The following is a 13,701-nucleotide window of genomic DNA, read 5'->3' as shown; positions in this document are numbered from 1 at the left end:
TACTCTTTGATTACATCTATTACAGAACAGGTATTACTCTGTTGTGCAAATTTCTTTTCATATCTCGCTTTCATTTTTTTTTTTTTTTAGTTTCACGGTGATACTTCATTTGCCTAAAACCTAAACATTGTCAGTTAAGAAGAAATCTACTCTGATCTATAAATCTTGTCATTTAAATTCTAGGGTTTTTTTTGTTTTGTTTTTTGTTTTTTTCTTTGTTTGTTTGTTTGTTTTTGGACTTGGTAAAATTTTATCCAAGAAACAATAGATACATATGTATTTAAAAACATGAACCATGAGAGAATGAAATAGGAAATCAAGAGTGATTTAAGTTTTGGTGGCCCTTGCCTTTCCCCCCCCCCCCCAAGTTCCTGAAAGACTGTAGCAGGATAAAAGGATCACTGGCTCCCAGTCTCTTTGAGATAACAAGTGATGAAATTAAAAAAAAAAAAAAAAGCACACCTTCAAACAAGGTCAGGTAACACTATTCCCTGCCCTGCACCCAAGGTGAAAAATACCTCATCCTCAGATTTCTCAGTTGTAGGGCTTGCAGAAGGCTTCTTTCTGGAGGGCTATCGGGTTCCTCCCCTTCTTTGGGAGGAGTCTTTTCCTTTGATGCCTTTGCCTTTCAATGGGTGTGACCTCACTGTAGCCTTTAACCTGGGTTTGGGCATTTTCTTTTCTTTTCTCTCAGGTTTGGACTTCTTTTTTTTTTTTTTTTAATTTTATTTATTTATTCGACAGAGAGAGAGACAGCCAGCGAGAGAGGGAACACAAGCAGGGGGAGTGGGAGAGGAAGAAGCAGGCTCATAGCAGAAGAGCCTGATGTGGGGCTCGATCCCATAACGCCGGGATCACGCCCTGAGCTGAAGGCAGACGCTTAACCGCTGTACCACCCAGGTGCCCCTCAGGTTTGGACTTCTTAACCATCCTTTTGTTTTTCTTCTTTTGAACTGCCATAGTCACTATCATCACTGTCTTCCATTAGGAAATCGTCATCACTGCCAGAATCTTTCTCTTGGAATGGTGCCTCACCCTCCTTGTGTTCTCTTTCACTGCCCACATCTTCCATGGGCATCTCTCTCTGATTGGAAGCTGCTTTAGAAGCTGCCTGCCATTGCTGGCACAGTTTTATGATCTTCTTTTTCATCTTCACTGTCCTCTGCTGAGTGAGAATCATCCTTCTTAGTCTTCACATCTTTTTCTTCAGAGTCCTCACTATCTTCCTGTGAATTCTTTCCAGAACACCTCTTACTTTTAGCTTCTCAGGGAGATGACCGAATTTTCTTAGCTGGAAAGCCTGACTCTCTTCCATAACCTTCATCAGCATCATCAGATTCCTGACACCATGAATAATCAGTGGCCTTTCTATTTCTGACAGGCCGAGACCTATGTGCTATCAAAACAGGAACGAGTTGAGAAGACAAAAACCAGGATCCCCCCCCACCCTGTGCTCTGGACGCCCCCCCCCCCCACTTCAGCTGATGGACAAAACGCAAGCTACTGGCTTCTGAAACTCTGCTGCTTCTTGATTCAGGGTCCCTTAATCGGATAAGCCCCCCACTCCCCTATCTCTTCAAAATGCCACATCTATCTCTTTCTATTAGGTTGTATACCCATTGAAGCAAAAACATATGCTAATTGTTCTTCTATCCCCAGAACCTACCATATTGTATAGCAAATCAAATCCACAACAACAATTTTAATAATGTATTACATTCTTTGCATCATATTAGGCATTGTGTTAAATGCCTGGTGTTCATAATGCTAGTTCATCTTCATAATAACCCAATGATTTCAATATTTGTTAGTATTTCCATTTTAATAATGGGAAAATGAGGCTTATAATCACACACACTAAATTTAGGGTTTGGTTTCATAGACTAATCAAGAACCACTAGCCCCTTCCTAGTTAAAAGCCCTAGTTTAGCTTCCCTTCAATTTCAGCAAGCAGCCATCTGACTACTGAGATGTAAATAAAGAAAAGGCTCAGGCTCCTGTGAGGGTCCCTAGAAACAATCTTTAGGGTGTGGTACATACCAGCAGGTTAAGTCATGTATGCTTAGCTGGAGCAATAGCCTCTCTTGAATGTCGGATCACGGCCACTCTGATAACTGACAGCAGGGAGTTCTTCATGCTATTAAAAAAGCAACTCACCCAGACCAGAAGTTCTTAATATCCAGGTTTTATATAACATGTTTTCTCCTATGTCCAAGAACAGAAGACGTAGGGTGTGTATTTGGATCTTTGTGTCTTGTTTCCTTTAGATCCTTCCTACATTAGAACCATAGCTGCGCTTGTTTTATGTCATCCTAAAGTCTTTTGGTTTTAAACACTTCTCTTTGAATTTCTACTCTAGTAGAAGGGGACCAATTAACCAGTGGTTGTATGGTTTGTTTTGTTGTACTTTCTTGTACAGTAACTAGTATGTTCTTTTCTCATTCTCTTTTTCATACTTCAACCTGAAGAGGAGGAAAGTTCTACCTTTGCCACTCCTTTCTGTCTCTACCCATTGCTAACTACCTCCCCAATAGGAGGAGAAGCTGAAGTGATTGGTCAGAGCTAAGGAGTGAATGTAACGTAAAAGCCACCCAACCGTTACCGTCTCCTGCTCCCAGTTCTTTCACCCAAATGCAGCATTCTCTCTTCTGGGTCTGGAAGTCATGAGGTAGGCACACATTGGACACAGTCCACCAGCCTCTTCCCACTTTCAGTTCCATCTCAGATTGGAGGAGGAGGGTTGTGTGTGAAGCATACTTTTCACTCTTGTCCATATGACTTATAGGATAGAAAGACTCAGAGTTGACGCCATAGACCCCAAAAGTGGAAAGGTGCGAGACAGTATACTTTGGCTTTCAGGCTGTTTCCAGGAGGAAAAAAAAAAAAAAAAAAGAAATGAAATCTAGAAAAGCCCTACCTTTATTTGTATAATATATTTGTCTGACAATAAATAATGTTGGCCCTTTATTTTTCATTTAGCTATTGTTTTGTTTTTGTTTTTGTTTTAATATTATCAACCCGAGAAAGGTAGAATGATGAATAATGGGATTTTGGCACCAAAACGCCCTTGCATGCTTAACAACTATATTTCTTTCCTCTACTTTACATCCTCCAGAGATAGTTAGGGCAAAGAGGTATCCAGAAAAAGGGGAGAGAATTTGAGGAGACAGAAGGAAATCCTCAACTCAACCTTTGGACCATGATGTTTCCTGGGGCTCAGCCACCTACGTTTCTTCCTTCCCTGGCCGGTATGGCACATATTGGTAGTTGTCCACCAATATTCATAATCTCCTTCCAGAGTCTTAGCTGAGCACTTGGCCAGTTAATAAAAGACTCTGTTTTCCAGGAGCCCTTGTGGCCAGATGACTAAGTTCTAAGCAGCAGTGGTGTGTGCGCCACTTACTCATAAATGAGCAAATCTGTTCTCTCCTTGACCCTCTCTCTTTGCCATTGACTGGCACATACATATCTGATGGCAGATGCCAAGCATCCAGAGATGAAGGTGTATCTTGAGGATGGCAGAGCTTTCCTAGTGGTTATGGACTTCTTATTTTTACTTATTATGTGAAAGAAAAGTAAGCTCCTATAATTCTTAAGCCCTTGTGCCTTGGGTATCTGGGTTACATTATTTTAGACCTTATCCCAACTAACACATGGTAAGGGGCTTCTCAGAAACCTGGCTTACTCTCTTTCCCTGTATTTCCTTTCCCACAAGTCCCTGATTACACAGATCCTTAGTTCATACCATAGTTTTCAAGATGTCTTTGGTCATGATACATTTGAGAGCTGAAGTATAATTTTGGTTTTTTTTTCTCAATACAAAGAGATAGGTATTCCTTCCTTTTTACTGGGTTCTTCTAAGCTGATGCTGTCTTCCGTTCATTTTAAAATCAAAGATAGTCATATTATTTTTGGTCTTCCTATTTTTAATCCTTACCAAAAATAAATGAAAACTTTTGGATATTTATGTGTTCACTTTTACGAATACAAGTACAGAATGATGGATGGTGCCTGACACTCCGCCATTAACAATTCCATCATGTTTTTGTTTTTCCTGTGTAATGCCTGCCTTCATCAGCCTCTCCATAGTGAATGCATTTGCCCTTCTGGAACATTTTTCACTAAAAAGCATAGTAAACATCACTCCAAAGAGCTGCTCAAAGGAAAAAATCCACAACATAAATCTCCATACATTGCAGAATATGTGGAAAGTAAGATGGTATAATTCAGAGAATCAAGGATTTCAGATTATATAGACCTAGGTTCAAATATTTTGTTATCTATGACAAATCTAAGTTTCTCATCTATGAAAGAGAATAGCAATAGTTGCCTTATACAGACTAAATGAGATAATACATGGAATGTGTAGTCTGTAGAGTGAATAGTACTTTGCTAACACATGGTAGCCACTAACTCACCGTTAATTCTTCTTGTAGTTAATGTTTTGATTCTTTTCTAAATTTATCTTTATCTTTATCTTCACAAGTAATTGACAGTCAGTGTATTTGGAAGCAGTGTCAGAAGCCAAGATATTTGCCTGGTTTAGAGAGAGTGAATGTTTTGTCAAGCCATTGGGGCCTACTCCAAATTCACAAAAACAACACAAAATGCTTACTGAACTGTAGAATGCTAATTATGCACCCTATTTATAATAATCTTACAAAGTCTCATTACCTACAGCAGTCACAAAGCATTCATCTCATTTCTGTTTAGGCTGGGAAAATTGCAGGAAGGCCTTGTCATTCTTTTTGGAGTTTTCTGTATTTGGTGACATTTCCCCAGCTTGCTGCAAAACAGCAGCTGCAATTAATTACTTTTTGAATCGACTAGCGGACAGCTTGTAAGTTTTCTGCTGCCCTCTGTCAATTCTGGCGCAATGAATTCTCTTTTAAACTTGCATTTTACAACTTGCATTTCAAGCATTTCGACGATTGCAGGGCCTGAATATAAAATGCAAAATGGAGGACCATTTTGTATTTAGTATTATCCCAGAAAATACAGCACTATAGTGATAATCAGTCAACTCCAGGTCCTAATGTTTGTAATGAACAAATATTTTTGCTTTTTAAAAAAATCTAAGACTTGGTAGAAATCTCCTAATTGTTGAGGTGACATCATCTTATGCCTCTAACTAAAGATTGCAACCTCTTTGGTGTTGCCTATGCTGACATCATCATTTTCCAAAGTTTTAATCATCTGAAAATGAAATGCAATGAGCAAAGAAAATCCCAGCCTGGAAGTTCTTGTCAATCCTGTTTAGTCAGTAATTGCAAATACTTCCACTGTGTTCAGAGGCTATGTTAAATGAAATGTCTTGCATTTATTTTGTCCTCAAGTTTTCAGGTCATATACAGATGCATATCACAGAACCTTTTATGTTATGGAAGCACATCTCCATAATTGATATTAAAACAAGGTGAGGGGTGATAACCATAATCAGATAAATGATTCCCTAGCTGATTACTTATAAATGATTTTGGAAGATATTTTTGAATATAGGTTGTATGTACTAGTCTAATGGTCTTTAAAATCACTTTATTTTTATTTTTTTATAATAATATTTTTTTATTATATTATGTAGTCACCATACAGTACATCCCTGGTTTTTGATGTAAAGTTCCATGATTCATTAGTTGCGTATAACACCCAGTACACCATGCAATACGTGCCCTCCTTACTACCCATCACCAGCTTATCCCCTTCCCCCACTCTCCTCCCCTGTGAAGCCCTCAGTTTGTTTCTCAGAGTCCTTTAAAACAGAATGAACCATGGTGCGTATATAAGAAGACAATATTTGAGATGAGGTCACTGTCTGTCCTCTATGCCCCTGCTCAGCACCTGCCTTGTATCTGCTTTACATAAATAGCAAAGAATTCTCAACTTCACAGATGATGGAAGCCAGACCAATTGATAATGACCTCTTTCAGAAGTTTCTAGACATAAATAGTTTGAAAATGTGAGGTTCAAAGAATATTACCAGCTGAATCCACATTGAGAATAAAAAGGATTTATTAAATAAAAAGGTGTTCCAAATGTGAGAATTTGGTTTCCTACAAATGAGTCAAAGTCAAAAGTATTCACATTTGCCTTTGTCCATTCAGCCAGTTTATTCTTTTATTTTGATAGTAGTAAAACAAGATGTTAGAGGATGACTTTGTATCTCAGGTTGACTGAATTGTCAATGTGATAGTTTATCATGGAGTCAAACATAAGTGAGAGACAGACCTTCCATATGCCAGTTTTCAAACAGAATGATCCAGAACCTGTTCCCAGAATCCCAAATCTTACCATCCACTTCATGAATAAAATAAGGGGCCAGAACGTGAAGAGAGGATTTTGCAAAAGAGATTGGTGAACACAGTTCTTTACAGAGAGCTGTTGCTTTGCTGAGATCTCACCATCCTCCTTCCAAGCGGTGAAAAGCAAGGTAACACCTTCTAATTTCAAGCTTACAAAGGGAGCTTCAAGAATATCAAAATATAATTTTCAAAAAGTTAACTTTCATACAAATAAGCAGTGAGCCTGGGTCAATAATTTATTTAACTCATAGTGAGTAACCAGCCTAGTGACAAAACAAATGTATATATATAAGCAGTGTACTGAATATATATATATATATTCAGTAAAATACATAAATAATATAAATATATAATATGTAACATGTAATAACATATGTAACATAATATATAATATACATATAAATATATAAAACATATAGTATACATATATATTCAGTAAAAAAACAAATGCCAGATAAGTTTTCAAAGTTAGATAGAAAATTGTATAACACCCTATAGGACAAAGAAATCATAACCATAGAAATCAATCATTTTCTCTACAAAAAAATCATTTGCATCTCTACTGATGAAAAAAATTTGCTTTAATTTAGTTACTGTGTAACTTTCCAGAGTCTGAGACTTAATTATTGGTAAATAGTAAATCAAAAATGTTACTTTTTTTTAGACTGACAGATGACCTCTGGACAGGTTAGTCAGACAATACTCCCATACTAATTTGAAAAGACACATGGTAATCTTATTTGCCTTATTTGTAAGTTTTAGCTAACATCCTTGAAAAGGAAATCACTCAGGATGTTTTGGGATATATTCCGCACAGTCCAAAAACAGAGAGCAGTAGCTGACTCCTGCCTGAAGAAGCTAAAGTGAACTATAGCTGGAGTCTAATCAGGGCCCTAGAAGTCCAGAAGGCAATAGGAGGGCAGACTAACATCCTTGATGATAGACTGTCTTTGGTACTCCTGCACTGAGATGGTCCTGAAGCTCCAAGTGTTGTAGGACTGTTCTTCACTGAGCAGGTCTGGGCCTTTGGTTGAGAGGGTAAGTACAGAGTCTTCTTGGTCCTGACCAGTATGGTCTTCTGGAGGGGCACAGGGACCTCAGGAGAAAGCCTGGGAGTATGGTGCTGGATACGCAGGGACTGAGTTAGAAGTTACAAGAAACCATCTGGGAGATAGATAGTGCCAGTTGATCATGACAGCCGTAGGAAAGAATGGCAAGCAGACAACTGTTGAAGGGCAACAAAAGCACCCACAAGAGAAAGATCTAGCTTTCGTCATTAGATAGGCCCACTCAGGATCACTAACTTAACCAATCTGCCAGGCCCAGATTGCTAACAAGTGAAACACCTAAGAACTGGCCTATAGACTCACCGACCACAACCCTTGCCCAGGCAGGAAAATGGAGAATGTGAGCATGAAGAAAGCGGAGAATAGAAGAACCTCACAACCCTCCCCAAACAGGCTTTGTGCCTGACGTAAGTTAAATCAGAGGGGTGTGTGTGTGTGTGTGTGTGTGTGTGGTCTTTATTTCCACAACACATACTCCAGATACACCGCAGTGATTCTTTTTAAGTGAACCAAATTATCTTTTTTCCTAGTTTTATTGAGACATATTTACTCATAAATATACTAATTACTCATATAATATACTATATAATATACTAATATACTGTATTAGTTTAAGGTGTACAACATAATGATTTAATGTATTTATATATTTCAAAATGATTATCACACTAAGTTTAGTTAACCGTCCATCACCTCACATAGTTACAAATTTTGTTTTCTTGTGATAAGAACTTTTAAGATCTATTCCCTTAGCAATTTTCAAATATACAATGTATACTTGATATGGTAACTATAGTGACCACACTGTGCATTTCACCCCCAGAATTAATTTATCTTACAACTAGAAGTCTGTACCTTTTGACCACCTTCACCCATTTCTTCACCCTCTACCCCAACCTGAAGTAGATTAAGTTAGAGATCTGCCAGGGGCGCCTGGGTGGCACAGCGGTTAAACGCCTGCCTTCGGCTCAGGGCGTGATCCCGGCGTGATGGGATCGAGCCCCACATCAGGCTCCTCTGCTATGAGCCTGCTTCTTCCTCTCCCACTCCCCCTGCTTGTGTTCCCTCTCTCGCTGGCTGTCTCTATCTCTGTCAAATAAATAAATAAAATCTTTAAAAAAAAAAAAGTTAGAGATCTGCCACTAAGTTTAGAATTTTAATGCTTATATGGGACTGGATAGTAATTTTGGTTATTGACAGGATACTGAATTTCTGAATTATGACTTCTTATGACAAAAACTATTTTTCTTTGTTTTTTTATTTGAATGGGAATGGAGAAGTAATGAGCATGCCCCAGTTTTCATTGCAGAGCAGGGAAGAAATATATCTCTCTAAATAAAATAAAGGGAGAATGGGAAATAGATATAAAAACTCAATCTGGTTACCATCTACATGCCATCCTTTCTCACTAGTAGTAGAAATTTCTTCCCTTATATGAGGAAATCAAAGAATAGGACGTATACACATTCCAGGACCATATCTATTCACCTTACTATGATCCCATATTACTATTTTGGGGTTCAGGAATTGAAAGTAAAACTTCACCAAGTTGATGAGAATAACCACAACTAAAGAAATCAAAATGATAGTAGGGAATACTTTGTTCCTTACTCCACTTTTAGATGTCTGTGCTAAACTTTTTAGGTATGTGATATAAAGAGAAACGTATACCATTCCAATGGGGAAACATTTTTTGCTTTCTAATATGACATTAAATTGGTAGCCTGGAAGATATGTGATATTCCTCATGAGTAAATTTTTTACTTTTGAAGGTAAAAACAAAATTTATCCATTTGAACAAAACCTTTTTGTTTTGGTTTGGTTTTGGCTTTTCTAGCTAGCGATGCTGCCTGGGTTTGTAGCAAACTGAGGCTTTCAAAGTTAAATAGTTTTTGGGTTGAAAGCCACCTCCATCACCTTTTAACTTTCTGATTTGAGCAAGATAGTTAATCTTTCAGAGCCTCAGTTTTCTCATCAATAAAATAGGGATAATATCCACTTCATTACATTTTAAATGGACTTTCTCATCCTTTTGTACTATAAATAGGGATTAGACAGTATACTAATAATAGCCTGACAAGGAAAAAGTATTTAACTTTTTGAAAAAATACTTGTAATCTTCAAGGCTTATTGTGATGTATGTGACTTGGTGAATAGTTTTTCCTTCTGAGTTTGACACGGAGACTGAATTTGAACTTCGGATTCAAATGGCTTTCCATTAGGTCCACTCTGCTAGCTCTGCTCCAGGGACCACTGGAGGGTCATTGGTTTTCCTCAGAACTCTGAGCTGCTTGGCTGCAGCTAGTGACCCTTGGGTTCTAATGCCAGGCACTTTGATTACTCTTCTGCTTCAGGTCATAATTCAAAGTATAGAATTGGTTTTGAAAATCTCTGAGCAATTTAGGTCCTGGAATAGAAATCTCAAAAGTCAGCTGGTTTGAATTCCCAAGCTCTGGAGAGACAACAATTTGAGAGCTATGTATAAATCTAGATGCTAGCTTGCTGTGAAATTTTAAGAAAAACTAAAGCTCCTTTAGAAAAGGACTATGAAACAAATGAGTACTGAAGACTCTGATGCTCTTGTCAGAACTCAGTGCAAAAGAGGTAGTGGGTGAATGAAACTCCAGAACACGGGGAATATTCCCGGGTCTCTATGACCCCACCTTGGGAACAAGAACGAAGAACTAGCTCTGTTGTTGTCAGAAAAGAAGAATCGCAAGCGTGAATCTGGAGACAGTCTCCAGGCGATAATGAAGTGTAAAGATCAGCTGATCTTTTGGCAAAGGACCAAATAACCCTTGGTGCAGTGCAGGGTAAACCATTTTGACACAATGTCTGAGGACTCAAAATTTAACAATACAACCAACTTTCTACGAACCTAAGAAGAAGAATCAGATCTTCCCACTGTGCATGTGAACACTTTGGTCAAGTCACCAGGCAAATGGGCTACATTCACAATTATATAGTATTTAGTAGAACCAATGGTAAGTCTAAAATTCTATATGGGAATGAATCCAGTAGTTCAGCATAGTCCACCTGAGGATAAACTAAAGCATTTCGCCGTCAGCTCTGGACCCCATTGGATGACAGTTGTTCCTGGGGACCTGAACTCCTTACATTCCGGATTGCAAATGTCTGCTTGGTGAGTGGGTCCCACAAGGACTACAGCAGAGGAGGAGAAGTTTCCTTCTGTAAAATGAAAGCCCCCTGGAGGCAAGAAGTTTGTCATCATTGTGAGATGAGTAGCTGAAATCAGAGGTGAGGCTGTGAAGATACTATTTTGGGAATAGGAGGGATACAATATAGTCACAGCTAATGGTTTAATGGGATAGTAAACATCAGATGAGCATAAATTTTTTTTGATGAATGGTAATAAAGATTAGAAAGGAAAATAAACAGGTTCCATGAGTAAAAAACTAGTGAGAGGAAGATCTAATTTTGATTAAGAGTGTCAGGAAAGGACTTTTCGAGAAACTGACCTATACTCTGAGATCAGATTATAGTCATGGTAGAGGACCTCTAAGGACTCTTCCAGTTTATAATCCATAAGCTATGAGAGAGAACAGGATGAGGAGGGGTAAATACCATTTCTAGCTACCGGGATGAATATAGAATGCATTAAGTAGTGTCTGGGAATACTGAATGAGGTTCCTGACAAAATTAGCCCCCTCAGTGCCTGTTATAGTGTCTAGAATTCTAGTATTGCATTCTCTCCGGTCTTGCATTACATTCCAGGAAACTTATTTTTAAAAACAAATTGCACTGCAGTTAATTAGGACAAATCTTCTATAAGTAGGGATGTTAGTTACCATAATCTTCTCTGTCACTATTCCTGGAGATAAGAAAGGCATGAACAGGTTATACTACTTCATGACAAGAGATAATTCAGTGTCTCCTTCCTAGAAGACTGGATTTCTTCCATTTCTTCCCAAGAAACTCATACATGTTTATTTTTGCCAAGCACCAAAACAAATTTTAAATTGTTTTGCTGTTGGAAAGACCCAATATGTGGTTTTCCAAAGACAGTTTTCCTCTATTATTTGAAATATGTTTTAAGTTCATTTGTACTCAACTCAAACTGTTGCTTAATAAAAGCCATTTGATGTCCAAGCCAACTTTTGAAGATTATTGCATCTTTCCCCAAAAACCTTTTGAGAGAAAATTATGATCTGCCAGCAAGAAATAGAACTAGACTAATGGTAAATTTTGTTCTGTCATAAACCAGGGGCTAAAGTTTGAAGGGGTTAATAAAAAAATAATAATAAAAATTTAGAAAACTAGAACTAACTGCCCTTGATTAGTGGGCACAGGAAACTGGCAAACATTTAAATTCAAAACAAATGTGAAAGATTTTTGACCAGTGAAAGAAGATGTGATTCCAGGAAAGCCAAAACCTTGGTTTTAGATAAACATATTAGAGACTGAATTCAGTTTATAAGTTTAGTTTTTTAAAAAAACAGGTGAAAGACTTTAGTTCCAGCCAACTGACTTGCTTCTTGTGCCCTGAGGAAGAACAGATGGATGGAATGGTCTGAAGGTGCTTCTCTAGCTAAGGAGAAAATAGACCTTGAAATAGATCACTTAGTCGGACCTCTCATTATTTTAACTACTACTCAGCATAGAATAGCACAACACGGATAATAAAGTATTATGTTCCCAAAGGCAGCTTCTTGAAAGGCTAGCTTGGCAGCTGTTCATTTCACCTGGAAACTTCAATTCAACATTACAACAAATGGAGTCTGGCAAGGAACTGTGAGAGGTCCCTAATTTATTAACGTCAAGAGGCAAGTTTTAAAGGGACAGTTTTCCTTTCTGTGCATAATAGTTTAGCAAAGGTCAGAATCATTTACAATCCCCCAAATGTGCAAGTAAATAACTTTGATTACACAGTAATGTAAGGCGAGGAATGTTCTTCCTCACATTGATTTGGTGAGCCTAAGAAAATCCGAAGAGTAGGACATCACAAAACTGCACATTTTCCCTTTCAGTGCCATTCTGCCTGAGGGTCTCAGTTTATCTCTTTCCCCACCTGTCCCCAAACATTTTTCTAGATATCTCAGTAATGATGGGCCACTCATGCTCTGAGTCTTCCGAGATTATGTTGCCCAGGGCTGCTTGTTAATACTTATTATTAATATTGAAGCTACTTCAGTAATAATTTTTGCCAATATATAAGCCTAAGGAAAGGTTTTGTTATTTAAGGTTTAGATTTATAGCTTCAACGTCCACATTTTCTAAAAAACCACACAGAGAAATAAACCTTTAATTAAAGTGAAAGTCTAATGAATATGAAAAAGTATCTTAATTGTGAATAGATTTATTGGATTTAGCTTTATTGGGCTTACAAAGCACAGACCTCTGGGGATCGGATATCACTGAGATTATCCTTGGCACCTTAAGAGAAACAGCTTGGTCATGATTTAGTGATTGAGAACAAGCACAATTTTCTGGAGTTAAAGCATATTGACAGTATTTTTATGAGGTTAAGCCAAGGCATCTCATAAGCTTGCATTGTGTAAAGAATCATATTCCTGGATTTTCAAGGATTCTGTGGGGGCTCCAGATTGGCTAAAAGGGAATCCACTGACTCCTTAATTTCTGCTAATCTCCAGTCTAGTCTTTTTTTCCCAGTTTCTTGTCATGCATTATTTCAGTAATATTCTTGGCCATACCATAAACTCCTTTGCTCTTCTGTCTTTTCATCACGCCTCATAAGCAAAACCTTATCCCTCATGCAGCCCACTTTCTTCTTTCTCTCTGTCATCACCCAAGTGGCCAAGTCCCCCCCAGTGCTCCTATTGGTATTATTATAAATTTGAGTTCACTAGCCTCAAAGGAGCCATCAGAACTGTTTACAATTCCTACTCAATTCTCTCATCCTCTGCTCTCTCAATTCCCACAATCTTATTGCTGAGCTCCATATAAACATACACACACACACACACACACACACACACGCACACATTTTTTTTTCAAAGATTTTATCTATTTATTTGACAGAGATAGAGACAACCAGTGAGAGAGGGAACACAAGCAGGGGGAGTGGGAGAGGAAGAAGCAGGCTCACAGCAGAAGAGCCTGATGTGGGGCTCGATCCCACAACGCCGAGACCACGCCCTGAGCCAAAGGCAGATGCCCAACCGCTGTGCCACCTAGGCGCCCCCCCACACACATATTTTTATGCCTCATCTGTAAGAAGAAACTAATAATAAATAAACTGTCTAAGTTTGTTGGAAGAATTAAATGAATTGTTATATGAGGCTCTTAAAATAATGGCTAGCGAACAATAAGGGCTACATATCATCATTGTTATTATTATTATTATCATCATTATT

The 13,701-nt window shown here is 38.1% G+C and overlaps 1 pseudogene; it reads right to left on the bottom strand.

The window, feature by feature from the left end:
- Positions 1-464: 464 nt before the first annotated feature.
- LOC123801836 (nuclear ubiquitous casein and cyclin-dependent kinase substrate 1 pseudogene) lies at positions 465-2,720 on the bottom strand (annotated as a pseudogene).
- Between the last annotated feature and the right edge of the window lie 10,981 nt (positions 2,721-13,701).

Source organism: Ursus americanus, chromosome 36 (genome assembly GCF_024610735.1).
Source record: "Ursus americanus isolate L20-20 chromosome 36, mUrsAme1.1.p, whole genome shotgun sequence".
NCBI classification, from domain to species: domain Eukaryota; kingdom Metazoa; phylum Chordata; class Mammalia; order Carnivora; family Ursidae; genus Ursus; species Ursus americanus.
This window is presented reverse-complemented; position numbering and strand designations above follow the sequence as displayed.